The sequence below is a fragment of the Silurus meridionalis genome, chromosome 24 (assembly GCF_014805685.1).
Source record: "Silurus meridionalis isolate SWU-2019-XX chromosome 24, ASM1480568v1, whole genome shotgun sequence".
Classification (NCBI taxonomy): domain Eukaryota; kingdom Metazoa; phylum Chordata; class Actinopteri; order Siluriformes; family Siluridae; genus Silurus; species Silurus meridionalis.
Window position 1 is genome coordinate 19,589,961 of NC_060907.1, and position 14,798 is coordinate 19,604,758.

At 41.3% G+C, this 14,798-nt stretch overlaps 1 protein-coding gene across 4 annotated transcripts in view; it reads left to right on the top strand.

Moving 5' to 3' along the window:
- The window catches only part of LOC124378520 (macrophage mannose receptor 1-like), a 58,472-nt gene that overhangs the window by 14,247 nt on the left and 29,427 nt on the right, over positions 1-14,798 (top strand). The window contains exons 1-3 of one of the 4 annotated variants that reach the window (XM_046838229.1): positions 2,117-2,378; positions 2,531-2,655; positions 3,033-3,169. The exons of 2 other annotated variants lie outside the window; for them this stretch is intronic. The gene's annotated coding sequence lies outside the window, so the exon portion shown is untranslated. Of the gene's footprint in view, positions 1-2,116; positions 2,379-2,530; positions 2,656-3,032; positions 3,170-14,798 lie in introns of those variants that run through there. One more of the 4 variants, XM_046838225.1, reaches the window with a different exon arrangement.

Below are 14,798 nucleotides of genomic sequence, written 5' to 3' on the forward strand. Positions count from 1 at the left end.
CCAGATTCCTAACATACTGAGATATGCAAAGTGTGCAATAATGTACACATGACCAAAATCTGGAATGATCATACCCAGCAGATGAACGGGCTTGAGTTTGGATTGGGCCACCATCCGAGCAGGATCAAACCGTTGCCATGGCGGCACGCAACCAGATCGGATACCATTTCTAATTACGGATGCATTAGCAGTTTTTGTTCAGCACGCATTCACGGCTTTGCTATTGAATCTGTTTCAATAAGTTGGTTTACCGGACGATAATGCGACGCCAATCCAGGCAGGTACGAGAAATAATAAGCAGGAAACGCGAGTCGTCCATTAACGCCGCCGCTGTAGATGAATGTCTGTTTTGGCAGAAGCAGGTAGAAAGACGTGATGCAGAGCCTGATTAGAGTTTTGGCAGGGTTTTTTTTTTTGTACAGATGGCCGCACAGGGTCGGTTTGTACACACACTCTTTCTCTACTTTTACATACTCTCTCGCTAGTGCTGTCCTCATTACATTGGGCAATTTTGTGCAGGAAAAACAGGTTAATGCATATAAAGCAGTGTTGTGGTTATTTATCTCTGAGCAGGGGTCCTTTAGGTTCCCAATCGCCACATCCCCTAATTATACAGCTAAGAATTTCAACTATAAAACCTGTAAATCCTGTGTGTGTGTCTGTGCACTGTTTCCAGCTGATGCTTTGGGACTAATCTTCTTTTTTTTTCTTGCCTGTATTGTGTGCACTGAGCAGCGTCTGGCAGAGATAAGAGTATGTGAATGATCCTCCACTCCTCCTTATTCAGCCATCCATCAGTGTGTGTTTGCGCTTGTTTTTATGACTTGTCGGGGCCCAAATATTTTCCCTAGAACAGGTACATCTGATGGTTTTGACCTTGTGGAAACAGTTAGCTGGTTCCCAATAGAAAAACAACTTTGACTTTTATTTCAAAAAAGAAAAAATTGAAAGGTCTCCTTTCGGTTATTTAAGGTTAGGGTGCAATTCCGATTTAGATTAAAATGATGCATACTATTATGGTATTAAAAAGGATTGTGTTGCTTTATTTTTTCATTTTTTTTCTCCTGTGAATTCAGCATGTGCCCATCCATAGCAGTGAACCAGTCATGGGATTTTATCGCATTCACCCTTGTGACCCTGTTAAATTCTGACATTTTCATCTATTCAGAAAACAAGCAGAGGGACATTTCAATTATATAGAAAATTGAAAAACTTGCTATATTTTTTAAACTTATGAGAAACTTGCATGACCCCCAGTTCTGAAAGACAAATAACACGATACTCAAGAATGCATTGTGTTTACTGTCTGAAGTTGCTGTGGCTACTGATTGGTTATTGTGTTGGTGTCACTCTGATGGGATTACTGTGGAGGGTCACTGTTGGGGTTCCAGTGTTGGGGTCACTGTGATGGGATTACTGTGGAGGGTCACTGTTGGGGTTGCAGTGTTGGGGTAACTGTGGAGGACTGTGTTGGGGTCAATGTGATGGGATTACTGTGGAGGTCACTGTTGGGGTTCCAATGTTGGGGTCACTGTGATGGGATTACTGTGGAGGGTCACTGTTAGGGTTGCAGTGTTGGGGTAACTGTGGAGGACTGGGTTGGGGTCAATGTGATGGGATTACTGTGGAGGTCACTGTTGGGGTTGCTGTGTTGGGGTTACTGTGATGGGATTACTCTGGAGGGTCACTGTTGGGGTTACTGTGTTGAGGTCACTGTGATGGAATTACTGTGGAGGTCACTGGTGGGGTTGCTGTGTTGAGGTTACTGTGCTGGGGTTATTGTGATAGTTAATGTTACCAATGAAGAGTTAGTGTTTTATTTCTCTATTAAATTCTACCATCAATGTTGCTGTTACAAAAAAAAAAAATCGACACCTTCTGAGCAATCCAGAACTCGCCCACCAAGCTTTGGCTTTGTGACCAGCAAAACAGCATAACACTAGAAGAACTCGATCATAAGTACCCCTTTGATGATGCTGGATAGCGATTTCTACGGCGGGGTAACGACATAATAAAACTGCTAACCCCCTGACTATGCCTGTTCCTAGACCCTGGTCTGAGAACGCATTGCTCTAACGGTGGCTCTCTACGTTCGAAATAATTGCTGCTGTAGCTCTGAGTTGCACTAAATCTTGCTCAGTGGCAGTCAGATCTCAAGAGTGGAGCCATTAAGAGCTCGAGCAGAAGCCTGATCAATGGCCCGTGTGTGCGCTGACAGCCTGTGTTCCTTCCCTCTGTTTGGCTGGATGACTTGAAATCGGTGGGGCTGCATGTTAATCCACTCGGTCTCTCTCGATGAACAAGAGAGCTCTTCCATGCATACGAATTTGGAAGCGTGCCAAAATGTGAGACCTGCAGAATGAAGACTCTAAATAAAGGTGTGTGTACAGAAAACGTTACCCTGCACCACTTGAAATTCTTTCATTAATTTTTTTTGTTGGTCTTGGATAATTCACCATTCAAGTCCTTGTGCATGAGCTGAACCTCGAAGCAATGATGCAGAAGAGCGAGTGTGTTGTGTCCTATGCAGGCGCCCTGCCGTTAGAATGGCCACCTACACACTGTAAAACCGGAGGGTGTCTGAGGATGTCGGTGCAGCTGATGGAGCAGATGGTTCTGGCCTGACAGCGGCAAGTGTGCGATGGGTGGAAGGAGGTATGTTTAATTACACATCAAGTCTCAGCTGTTTACAAGCTGGAGTGTTGCCCATTACTACAAACCATTACTCAGATTTACACTCACACACACGCACACTGTCAGGAAAGAAAAGTCAAAGATATCCTTTATGAAACACATCTGTTTTCTTGAAACTTTGAATTACATGGTCTTGTGACTATCATGCTTTTTTTTTGTATTGCACAATCCAGTCAAAGATTTGGTTCTTCACATGGGTAATTAGGTTCTGCTTAGAATCTCTTCTAATTGGGTCAGAATGCATATTCAGGAGGAGAAGATAAATAATTTTGCATTAGAATATATCTTTTTTTACACTTATGATTATATTTTGAGGGAAAGAATTTAAAGTTTTGCAGTGTATTGCCACTGAGGACCAGCCCAGCACCCGGTCCAATCCAGCCTTGACTACACCTTCTGCAAGTTTGAGAAGAACTTGGTGATGGGACATTTGGAGCATTGATGACAACTGGAGCCTCAAAACTTAAACTTCAAGGTAAGTCACACTCTATTGTTACATCTAAATCTTAAAAGCCACATCGTACTAATCTCAGCCTCGCCTTTCTCAAGGTGACACTAAAATTAACATGTAAACCAATTCCTGAAACCTAAACCGAACCAATCCTCGAGGTAAATCCTTAAAACCGCTAAGGGTCTGTTTGCAAGGTCACTTTGCCGTGGTGTCTTTCTGGGCACCTTAGACTTGTTGGGACCTTGAATAAGAGAGATATATGGTCAGTCCTTGAGGACCGTACTGAGAAAACATTGCTGCTGATGCTTATCTGAGGTTTATCTGTAGTGTGTTGTCCTGTTCAAGATCTCAATAAGGGACCTAAACATTTGGGCATCTGGAGGCTTGATTACAACTATCATTAGCTATGAAGAAAGGAGGATGAGGAGAATGTTGTTGTTTGTCTTTCTTCACGGTTAACCTCTTGAGTCTCTGCTGTATCTGATTCATTCTGTGATTATGTGGAGCAGATGTTCACCTACATTTCAGATTGTCAAGATGAAAACTCAATGGGAAGTTTGCGTTTGTGATGCACCTTTTTATTCTCTGTGGTCTTTCTCGAACACACGCGATTGAGCAAAGAACATCTGCTGCATGTATATATTTTTTATGAGGGCATTTCAGCATGAACACAATCATTGCCATTAAATGACAGCCATTACAAGCGTTAATGGCGGTTTTAATTCTTTCAAAGCTGGTACCCTTTGGCTGTATTGAATGCAGACTTGAGTAAATGTACTCAGACTCTATGGGACCAGATATCGTCAGGTTATCATGTTATAAATGCTTAATAAACACTGTATGAAGTGTTAATAAGAATCTTGGAATGTTTTTTCCCATTGAATTCTTTACATTTGTTAATCGTCCATCAGCAAACCTGCAAGATTCTAATAAACATAGCAGGGGACCCATTGGATTTCTGGCCCTCAAGCTTGAGCAACTCTCCATGGAGAATCTTTAGCCCTCTAGTTTCCTCCCACATTTTTCGAATGCAATCCAGCACGTGGTTTATCTGTTTAAATTTTAACTACATGTGAAGAGTGTCCTATGATGACCTGGCGATCAATACATGATACATTTTTGACTTTCCTCACAAAGGTGTTCAGTGGGGGCTGAAGCTCTGTACGGGTGTTCTTTTGCTCCAAACCTGCCAAAAAGCAGGCCTTTCTGTATCTCTCTTTGTGTCATGCTGGAATACCTTCTGGTACCTTCTACAATTCTTCAGCATACAACTATTCTATGTAATTTGCTTCCATCTTTGTGTCAGTAGGCAAATTTGTGGTGCGATGTGGTGATCAGTTGCCAACAAATGGACATGTAGTTTATTTTTGTCCGGCTTGGTAAAAATTCTTCAACACTTGAGCCCTTTTTTGCATGACTAAGAGATCAGGCCTAGCTGCCACCACCTTCTTCTCGATCAAACAGCACTTCCAGACCATCTATGTTTCTTTCTGAAAAATCAGTTTGCTTGGGTTGATTATTCCCAAGCTTCCCCCACAATGTGACTTTACACATATGGGGAGGTGGTAGCTTAGTGGTTAAGGCGCTGGATCTGAAAGCAAGAGTTCACACACCAAAATGCCACCCCTGAGCCCCTTAACCCCATAGCTGTGCAGTTGTATGAATGAGATACTTGCAAGTCGCTCTGGATAAGGGCGTCTTCCATTAAAGGGCGTTGCAAGTACACCAGCAATGTATTCGGTGATATTTTTAATCATTAATATATTTTAAACAACAGTTTCAAGAGTTTCAAGGTGGAGGGTTCTTTTCCAAATTCCAAGCAGACAATTTCCAATTAGGGACAAATTTTCTTCATTTCCATCCCAGGTCAATAGTGCACTCGAGCATGTGTTTGGCATTTGTTCTTAATTGGCTTGAGTGAATTTCTCATCACTGTGTTTTTTCCCAAGCAAGGATATTACACTTATTTATTTCTTTTACTCACCTTTAAACATGACAAGCCTACAAAGCTTAATGGCGGTTTCAAGCCCTATTTTGTATTCTAAACGCACCCGATTTCAACATATCCTCTAATTATCAAGTTTTTTATGACTCCGAGTAAAGAATCCTACTGTTGAAGGCGTGAAAATACTGTATTATACTCTTTCAAATATTACCCAAACTAAAAGCACTGATGCTGCTGAGGAACCACTTTGAACACTATTTGGTATGTAAGATGCTGAAGGTCATCATTAACTCAAATGCAATGGGGTCAGGAAGTTTGTCTTTTTTTTTTTTTTTTTTTTTTTTTGTGCACTTTTAACCTTTTTCTATTCACCGGCTTCTGTAGCCATTTCCACAATATAGCAGATTTTGTCCATCTTTACCTTTTTTTTTTTTTTTTTTTTGGTCTCTATGTGTAAGTGAAGAGCGTCTCATCCCCCATCCATGGAGAATGAACACATTTATTCCGGGACAAGAGGAAAGCCACTTGACTTCTCTACATCTCCTCGATCCGTGCATACTAAACCTCTCCTGGCAATAAACCTGCTGTATTTTGTGTTCCACCAAGAGACAGCAGAGCTCTAGAGAGAACTCTAATAGTGACATTGGGTTTAAACACTACCTCATTATCCCACCTCTCCATCACAGTAATGGATAAAAGCTGGAAGCACTATGGGCTCGAGCACACTAGCATTAGCAAGATTAATGCGCCTCATGGGGAAATGAGGGGAATTTTTAGCCCACGATTCCCTTTCACCTTGTTGCAACCGCAGAGACACTCGCTTTTGAACAGTGAAGAAAGAAGCTTTGAAGCGAAACTAGGGGTGACTTATTTTCAGTATGGTTTGTCACTTACTGATATGAAAGACTGAAAAGTATAATCTTGCTAATTGTAGACTGTGGCGGTTTTCCTCTGCCATGTTGTCAGCAGTGGACACTCCTATCTATAGGAGGAATTAAATAAGTATGGTTCAATAGTTACTACCGAGGAATGGGTGACTTTTCTGTACAGATATTTCAAGATTTTTTTTCCCATTGTTTGCAGACAGTAATGTTAGAGGTTGTGTAGTTAACTGTCCGCCCTTCCTGACTGTTTTTACATGTTTCTTAAAAATTATAGTTTGTGGGGTTTTTTTTTTTTAGACTTGGGCAAAAAAAAAACGTAGAAAAAAAGTAATTCAGTTCAGAGCAGTGGATACTTCTGGCCAAGTTATTGAATTCTACCAGCTTTTAGTGAGTTCACACCAAACCTGCAAATACAATACTACAATATTTGATGTAAATGGCAAACCGATGAAGAGCTAATACCAAGTATTACCTACAATCATGTAACAAGTATAGTGATATAATAAGCGGAGACCAGACCAAATCAAAATCGAAAACATAGTCGAAAACGTCGCTTGCCGCAGTAAAAAAACAGGCTGAAAAGTGAAATCTATGACCAGCTTTGTTTCCTGTGAATAATTATACTTCCTGGCTATAATATGTGCCCCTTTTCTTGATTTCTGATTGTAGACTGCTTAGTATTAAGCCTTCCTGTGTTCTAAAGTCTGATTTCAACGAATTCTGATCACTCATGGAGTCATGGGCTTAGTTTCCATGATCAGGCACGAAACTTGGCAATTCTCAAACCTTGGACTAGAGCCACTGCTCCACCAAATTGATCAGAATCAGGGTAGGTGGTGTGGGTGCCAATTATAGGAAAGGGTTTCTCTTGGATAAATGATGGTAAAGTTGCTCCAGACATTCCTATTAAGAACTTCGCAGCACTTTTAACTTGCAGGAGCCCCAGCAGACATTATCATGCTCAGTTGGCCTGGGAATATGTGGGGATCTTTTGGAATTATCTCAAATCTGTAGCTGATGCTTTAGAAATCCAAGCTGATCTTTTTTTATTTGTATTTTTGTATTTTTTTAACCTGTTGATCTTCACCAGGTTTTTGGGCTTGAATAAGGGCAATAAGACAACAGAGTTGGGACTATTGCTACCTTGCAAGCCTAATGTTTGAAGATCGTTGGTGTTGTCCAGTTTCCGGTTGATTTGGCTGCTCCTGGATGTGAGCGTTTGCATGGTAGACTGCAATGGACCGATATCCCATCAGGGGTTGGTCTGAGTGCTCAATATTAAGTACAGTATGCCAGGATTAATAAAATAAAACCATATAACAATTTCATATATTCTGTCAGCTTTTGACCCATTGCAACAGAAAAACGGTCCGACGTGAGCACAGTGACGTGCGCTGGAGATTTCAGCATATAATGTGTAATTGCTGTAGGTGACATGCAGCATTCACCTCAACAACTTACTCAGTGTCATCCATGTTATAAGGCATAATGATGCTCCTGACTACTGTGTGTAAGCAGCAGCAGCAGCAGCGGTGTGACTGACAGCGAGAGCTATCGGGAAAGTAACTCAAGTGTGTTCTGTTTGTCACTTCTGGAAGTGGAGGGTGAGTGCTAGAATGCCATCATGCATCAGTGTGACAGAAATGCAAACATGTCAATGGTGGACAGGAAAAGAAAAGGGGCCCAGGCATCCCGGATGAGTAGATTTCATGTCAAGGACATTCGATTTCATTAATTTGCACATCAGACAAGTTTGTCCGAACAAGCAGTAACATCAAAAATAATCGCTTTTATTTGGTCCCTGTTGTAATGATGACCTCAATGTCGTAACTAGATGGTGTTGCTTTATATATACACATGTACATTCATGCTTACTACATGCGGGCACATCACAGTGAAATATAAAGACCAGAAAAAAATGCATTAAACAGAGCAGAAACCCAGTCTTTCTACCCAGTAGGTCGCTGGAAAAACGCGTATGTACTCTTGCCACCATTTGTGTTTATGCACTAAAATAGATCAACACTCCCAAACCTATTTTACAGTATATAGACTAGCATTTTTTACAACTCGCAACTTTCTCAGCAACCAAAACATGCCACTGGGCCACACAAGAGCGTTCACTTGCCCTGAGGGCTTGCTTATAAATGTGTCATTTGCCCACCCTTGCATGTTCTCTGTCTGTGTTAATGGCATTGGGACCGAAGCTGGAACTGGATGTTTACATTATTGATGAAGGTGCCAGATGGGAAGGTTCTGCACCGTCACGGACCATTAGCTGCTTAATTTTTTTTTTAATTTTGGCTAGTCCAAATGCAGTTAGTGTGATCCGAGTTCACAGGATGATTCAGCGTGGCTCAGAGATGGGGTTTTTTTTTGTTTGTTTGTTTGTTTGCGAGGTGACAACATTGTAGTGTCAAAATCGAACACATTTTGTTAGTTGTTCGCCAGCTTTAAATAAAGATTTGACCTTTCATGCCCTTTTTCTCTACTCACTGCATTGTTGCCTCGATTGTCCTTGCGAGGGATGTTCTATTGTTCAGAACGTGTATTGTTTATACAACAGCCAATCTCAAACCTCTAACCTGATGGGTCAAGTGGCGTTCCAAGATTGCTGTAGTATATTTATAGTATATAATCACTTTTGGAGGTCAGACGATACCAATTTTTTCCAGAAAGATACTTAACAAAGTGCAAATCAAAGTAAGCTGGCAATGACTTCATTATGCTCTAAAAACATTCGTGTTTAAGTCCTTTAAGTCCATCTGCAGGACTCCGGTTTACTTGCGGCTCAGTGAAATTCCCTAAATTGTGAAATATATATTGCATGTGAATATGTAGAGTGAATACAGATGGGAATACTCCTCATCTGTATTCTTTTAATTCCCCCTGCTGTTGACTTCAGCAAATTTTTAATTTTCTGTCACTACCATGGTACACTACCTCGCCCCACCAGCAGAGGCAGCAATCTTTCATTTGAACTCATTGTCTCATGTCCCTATTTCACTGTAGACTGCCTTGCATCAGGTTTCACCCCCTTTTTTTTTTGCAACATTCCTCCATTCTGTAAAGTTGAAGGCTCCGAAATGAGATGGACCAATCGGACCGCAATCCGGCTGAGAAATCGTAATCGGATCGTGGTCCATTGTATCAGATCCCTTGTCTGGCTACCGAGTAATGGACTGCCCTTTGGATTCGCCAATAAAATCTCTAATTCTGCTTCATGTGTATCCTGAAGCTCCTCTGAGAGATTCGTTACAGCATCAAGGTGCAAAGTTACAGACTGAGGGTTTGTTGCACATAAAGAAAATAAACAGAACCTCGTCATTGGTTCTTGAGGTTGAAAAAGAAAAAAAAGAAACAGGGTTTTGTGATTGGACAGCATGTCCTGATTAATGCATCTTTGTTGCTTGTTTCATTCGTTTTACCCTTCTTCTACATTCTGCTTCTTGTTCCTCATAAATACTATAAGCATATCCGGCCACATGACTTGTGCTATTGATTTGATGCAGAATTTTCCCACCCACTACCTTGGGCCCAGAAGTGCTGGTGTTTACAAAAGTCGTTCTACAATACAACCTTGACTGATATGCTGATGAATTTCAAGTATCGGAGCTGAGGGTCCTGAATTTGAATCTGGATCGTCGGACCATATGTAAATTGATTTTTGGATGAAATCTGCTCACAGGTGAAGGGAATAACATCCGATTTTAAGGTTAATGTTCACCAAAGTCTTGTTGATGCACAGGGAAATGAAGTCTAGCCTGCGTGATCCAAGCCTACAGAAGAGCAACTGCAGCAGAAATTGGCATGAATAGTAAACGCTGGCTCTGACGGAAAGGTTTTGGAACATGCAATGCACGATTGCTTGAAGTGGAGCTACAGACTGGTAAGAGCACTATAGAAAGAACTGAACCATAGAGCAGGAGAAGATTGTGGACAGCCAGCTGTCTCTTTACTGGAGAAGAGATGGCACCAGGATGCTGGTTTGGAATGGTGATGGAAGTTCTTGACATGATGCATTCTGGGGCTGTGTGTGTGTGTGTGTGTGTGTGTGTGTGTGTGTGTATCGATCAGGTATAACATTGACCACATGCCTAATATTGTGTTGGTCCCCCTTTTAGCTGGCAAAACATACCCGACCTGTCCAGCATGAACTTGTTCCTACAGGAGCTCGTCTGTTGGATCGGACCACACTTCGCTCCTCACGTGCATCGATGAGCCTCGGCCGCCCACGACCCTGTTGCCAGTTCACCACTGCTTCTTCCTTGGAGCACTTTAGATAGATTCTGACCACTGCAGACCAGGAACATCCCACAAGAGCTGCAGTTTTAGAGACGCTTTGACAAATTGTGCAGTCTAGACGACTGGGTCAAACTCGCTTACGCTCCCCCATTTTTCCTGCTACAAACATCAACTTTGAGGACAAAATGTTCACTTGCTGCCTAATAAATAAATCCACCCATTAACAGGTGCCATGATGAAGAAATCATCAGTGTTCTTCACTTCACCGCTCCTAATTACATAACGTTATGCCTGATTGGGGTAATGCAACACAGCTGCTTTAAATGCAAAATTTTTTTATTGCTTTCTGATCTTGAACTTCTATAAAAACATGACTTTTTAACCATTTTATTTCCAGGACTCTTTCGCTAGACAGCAAATTCGCTGCGTAAAAGAGCATCTCGGTTACGCCGAATCCCATAAGAGTTCGAGACGTGCCATTTTTCATCCTGACCCATTCTGCAATAATCGAATTGGAGCAGCTCAAATGAAATCAGAGGCTCGAAACCAACTTGCAGTTTAGAATGCTGTAGAAAAAAAAAGCGAGCTGCTCCTCCTTGCAGACTGCAGTTACTTTAACGCTTCCATTTATCATTCAAAATGATCGGTTCTCCGTTGACGCCGTTGCTAAGGAGACTGTGCGAAGTAGTGGTTTATTTATTTATTTATTTATTTTCCCTTTAAATGGATTAATTGAAGGTATAAGTCCAGAGTAAAATGCTCTAGTATAGTAGTGGTAGTAACAATTTTTCGTTAATTAAAGAAGCATGAGCGCAGTTTTACTCTCCTTTTCCAGTGCAGCCCTTTTTCATTTTCTACTGAGAACAAGCCCAGTGTTTATCCTTACTTTATTTCACTGTGCTCAATGTGTCTCATTTTAAGACAGAAAAAAGATTACATGGGTAAGAAGTGGGACGTTGGCTTTCTGATCAAAAGTTCTTGAGTTTCCATCCCAGCAGCACCAATGCTTAGCTCCTGAGCAACACTCGATGTATAAATGAGACACTTGTCTGGATGGCGTTCGCCAAAAGCCGTAAAACGCGTGTGCTGGCACTTTGAAACGTGGTGCATGCAAATGTCTAGACACTCATGCCATCAGGCGTTCACGTCTGACCATTTCCAATCCTAAACGCTAGTGTGTTTAGATCAGAGCATGCTCCCGGTCCGTGAGGACGCAATGTGTCATGAGGAACCCTCACATCCAGCTGATGGTGGGGTCTTCGAAAACACCGGCTGATCATGTTGATCATTCGAAACCCCAGACGTCATGCGAAGAAACGCACACCTGACGCGCCTTTTCCCTGTAGCGTGTATTTTATGCATAAAGTGCGCCACATGGGGGAGCACCTTTGTGTTCTTTTGATTATGAAGACTGTAGTTTTTATTTGAAGACTCGGAGTTCATAAAAATCGTGATGGTCTTATTTCAGCTTTTATTTTCGGACAGTTGAAGATGGACTTCCAAGAAAATCAGGGACAAATCAATGAGTATCCAAAATTGCCTCCATTTCTGTTCTTGTTCTTCCTCTTTCATAATGTTCTCGCGTGTCTGCCAGAATCAGACCTTCAATTCGCAGAATAATAAAACAACGTTGAGAGCAGCATGTATTTACAGACGATTACAAGTAGTAATAGCACCCCTGGATTTATTTATAGCTTCCTGAATTTCAATTACTTCAGGTTATTGCCACGCTCACACGGGGATTGTATACATGCCTGGATTTTAATTAGAACAGCATTTCACTCGTTTTTTTTTTTTTTTTTTTTTTCTTTTTACATTCTGATCAATTGTTCATTGCAGTCGTTTCTTTCTTTCTTTCTTTAGTTTGAAGTTAAATTGTATAAAACCAAGAATGATAATGAGCTTAAAGGAGACGATGATGCGTTCACTATGGATAAAAAAATAAACACATTGAGTCCCCATTTTTTGGTATAATAAATTTCACTCTTCTGGGAAGATGTTCCACTAGATTTTGTGGAGATTTGTGCTCATTCGAAAGACAAGGGTGGGTAGTAAAGTCAGGTGGTGAGGAAGTCTGGGGTGCAGTCAGCATTCCCATTCCCTTTTTATTATTGTTGGAGCTCTTAAGCAGGAGATCTTTCATTCCAACCCATGTAAAAACAGATCTTCATGGAGCTGGCTTTGTGCACAGGAACATTGTCATGCAGGAACAAGTTTGGACCTCCTAGATCAGGTGAAGGAAAAATTTACATTCTCTATAGTTTGAGGAAGAACCACAACTGAGCAGTGGCATTTTGATGTGGCTGGCATTTGAACTCATGACCTTTTGGATCCATATAGTGGATGATTTACTCCATTTAACCCAAACTGAGGGACATTTTAACCTCCTTCTCAATCTTTTATTGTTCTATTGTGTTTTTCATGTTGCCTCAACTTCGATCACCGTGGCGCTTGTGTGCATGAACGTCCTCAGCATCTGGACAATCGTCCTAATCTCAGCTACACCTGTAGAGCATTCCATGTCCAGTAATGGATCTCACTTCATGTAGAGTTTGAAATCTTTTTGAATGTTTAAAAGCTCTGGCATGGAGAAGCTGGTGTTGGATCTGTGGTGATCTCAAATATTGAGCTGCTTTATGAGTTGCTCAGTAGCTCCCCTTTTCCCCAACGTGAACTGACTGTATAAGACTGTAGAAAGATCATTAATCATCACACACTCCAGTGCTCATGTTAGTTCTCACTCTCCAGTGTTCTGCATTGTTTAAAGACTATAATCACACTCTTGATGTCACCCAAATGAGGATGGGTTCCCCTTTGAGTCTGGTTCCTCTCAAGGTTTCTTCCTCATAACATCTAAGGGAGTTTTTCCTTAATCACAGTCGCCCCAGTCTTCATCATCAGGGATAAACACACAATCATTCCCTTTAATTCTTGAGTTCTGTAAAGCTGCTTTGAGACGGTGTCCCTTGTGAAAAGCGCTATAGAAGTAAACGTGAATTTGAAATGTCCTCGTGAGTGAAGACGAGAGGAATTTATTGCTGTTTGTTATGCAGGTTGTATATATTTGTTCCCCGTCTGGTCTTTCATCACATTACACCCGTGCCTCTGACTTTCCTGCGTAGCTAATGAGGTGCAACTTTCTAATAATGAAAACTGCCGCATAAAGCAAAATGTAATGGTGCCTCGCACACTCCGGCCCCGAACGTTCATTACTAAAACGTGACGAGTCATATTTTGATTTTATTGTTTTTCATTCTCTCAACGATTTCTGTCGGTGCCGTTAAACAGAACACGGCGACAATAATTCTGGGCACGAGGAGGAAATTTGAAATCTTTTTTTTTTTTAAATGTCACTTTTTTTTTACCCAGTCAGTTATCTCTAGTTGATTGCAATATTCAGTTCAGGAAGGTTAACTCGGGTTTCTTCACGAAGACATTGGTGGTGGCTATTTGTTTCCATTACAGTATTATTGGAGAATGTGATAGTCTACAATCTAAGCATTACTGAAATACAGAGTACTTTATAGATGAGGAAAAAGTATTAGCCACCTTTTTTTTTCTACTTGTCACATTAATTATGAGCACAAATTTTAATATTACGCAACCATAACCTACGTAAATAGTTTTTAATTATTGTAATTTTGGGTGGGATAAAAGCTGTTCAAACCAGTGTGTGGAAAAGTAATTGCCCCCTAAACCTTAGAACTGGTTGTGCCACCCTTGGTGGCAACAAATGCTAATAATTCTCAATGAGCCTTTTACATTACTTTGAAGGAATTTTGGTTTACACTTTTAGCCGCATTGGACAGTTTTTCGAGCATAAACGGCCTGTTAAAGTTTATACCACAGCAACCCAATCAGATTCAAGTCTCGGCTTTGACGAGGCCTCTCTCTCTCTCCATTGGGCGAGGCAGGTATTGTCTCCTTAATAAATAATTATCATTTGAAAACTGCATTTTGTATTTATTTAACCTTTTGGAGGTCGACTGATGCGTCGGATTTGCAGATTAATAGGCTCAGGGGGTTGATTGCTGGAACTCTCTTCAAAACTCCATACTCATAGTTTTTCCAGGTTGTGTTTATATATATATATATATATATATATATATATATATATATATATATATATATATATATATATATATATATATATATATATATATATATATATATATTGCAAGAGCAGCCTCTAGACACCACATGCTGTTTATTTGAATTGTCAGCTTAGCACCTGGCACCAGGTGCTAAGCTGCCTAAAGGACTGGTGTACCTTTGTCGGTTCCGGAATGCGCAGCAATTGAGGATTACGTCCAACAGGCTCTCCAGCAGGGCTTTATCACTCCATCCTTCTTCCCCGCAGCCCCAGTTTCCTCTTTGTAGACTCCGGCCCTGCATCGACTATCGCAAACTGAATACCTTGTGGACTAGAGTTGCCAAACGAGACATGTTACACCCAGCACTCCTGGAGGAGTTTCATGCCAGCCACCCTAACCGCTTACACCCCGGGGCCACGGGCATCCCAGGCGCTGAGTTAGAGCGTCGAGAGCCGCCGCTGGAGGAGGGGGTAATGTCAGGGAAC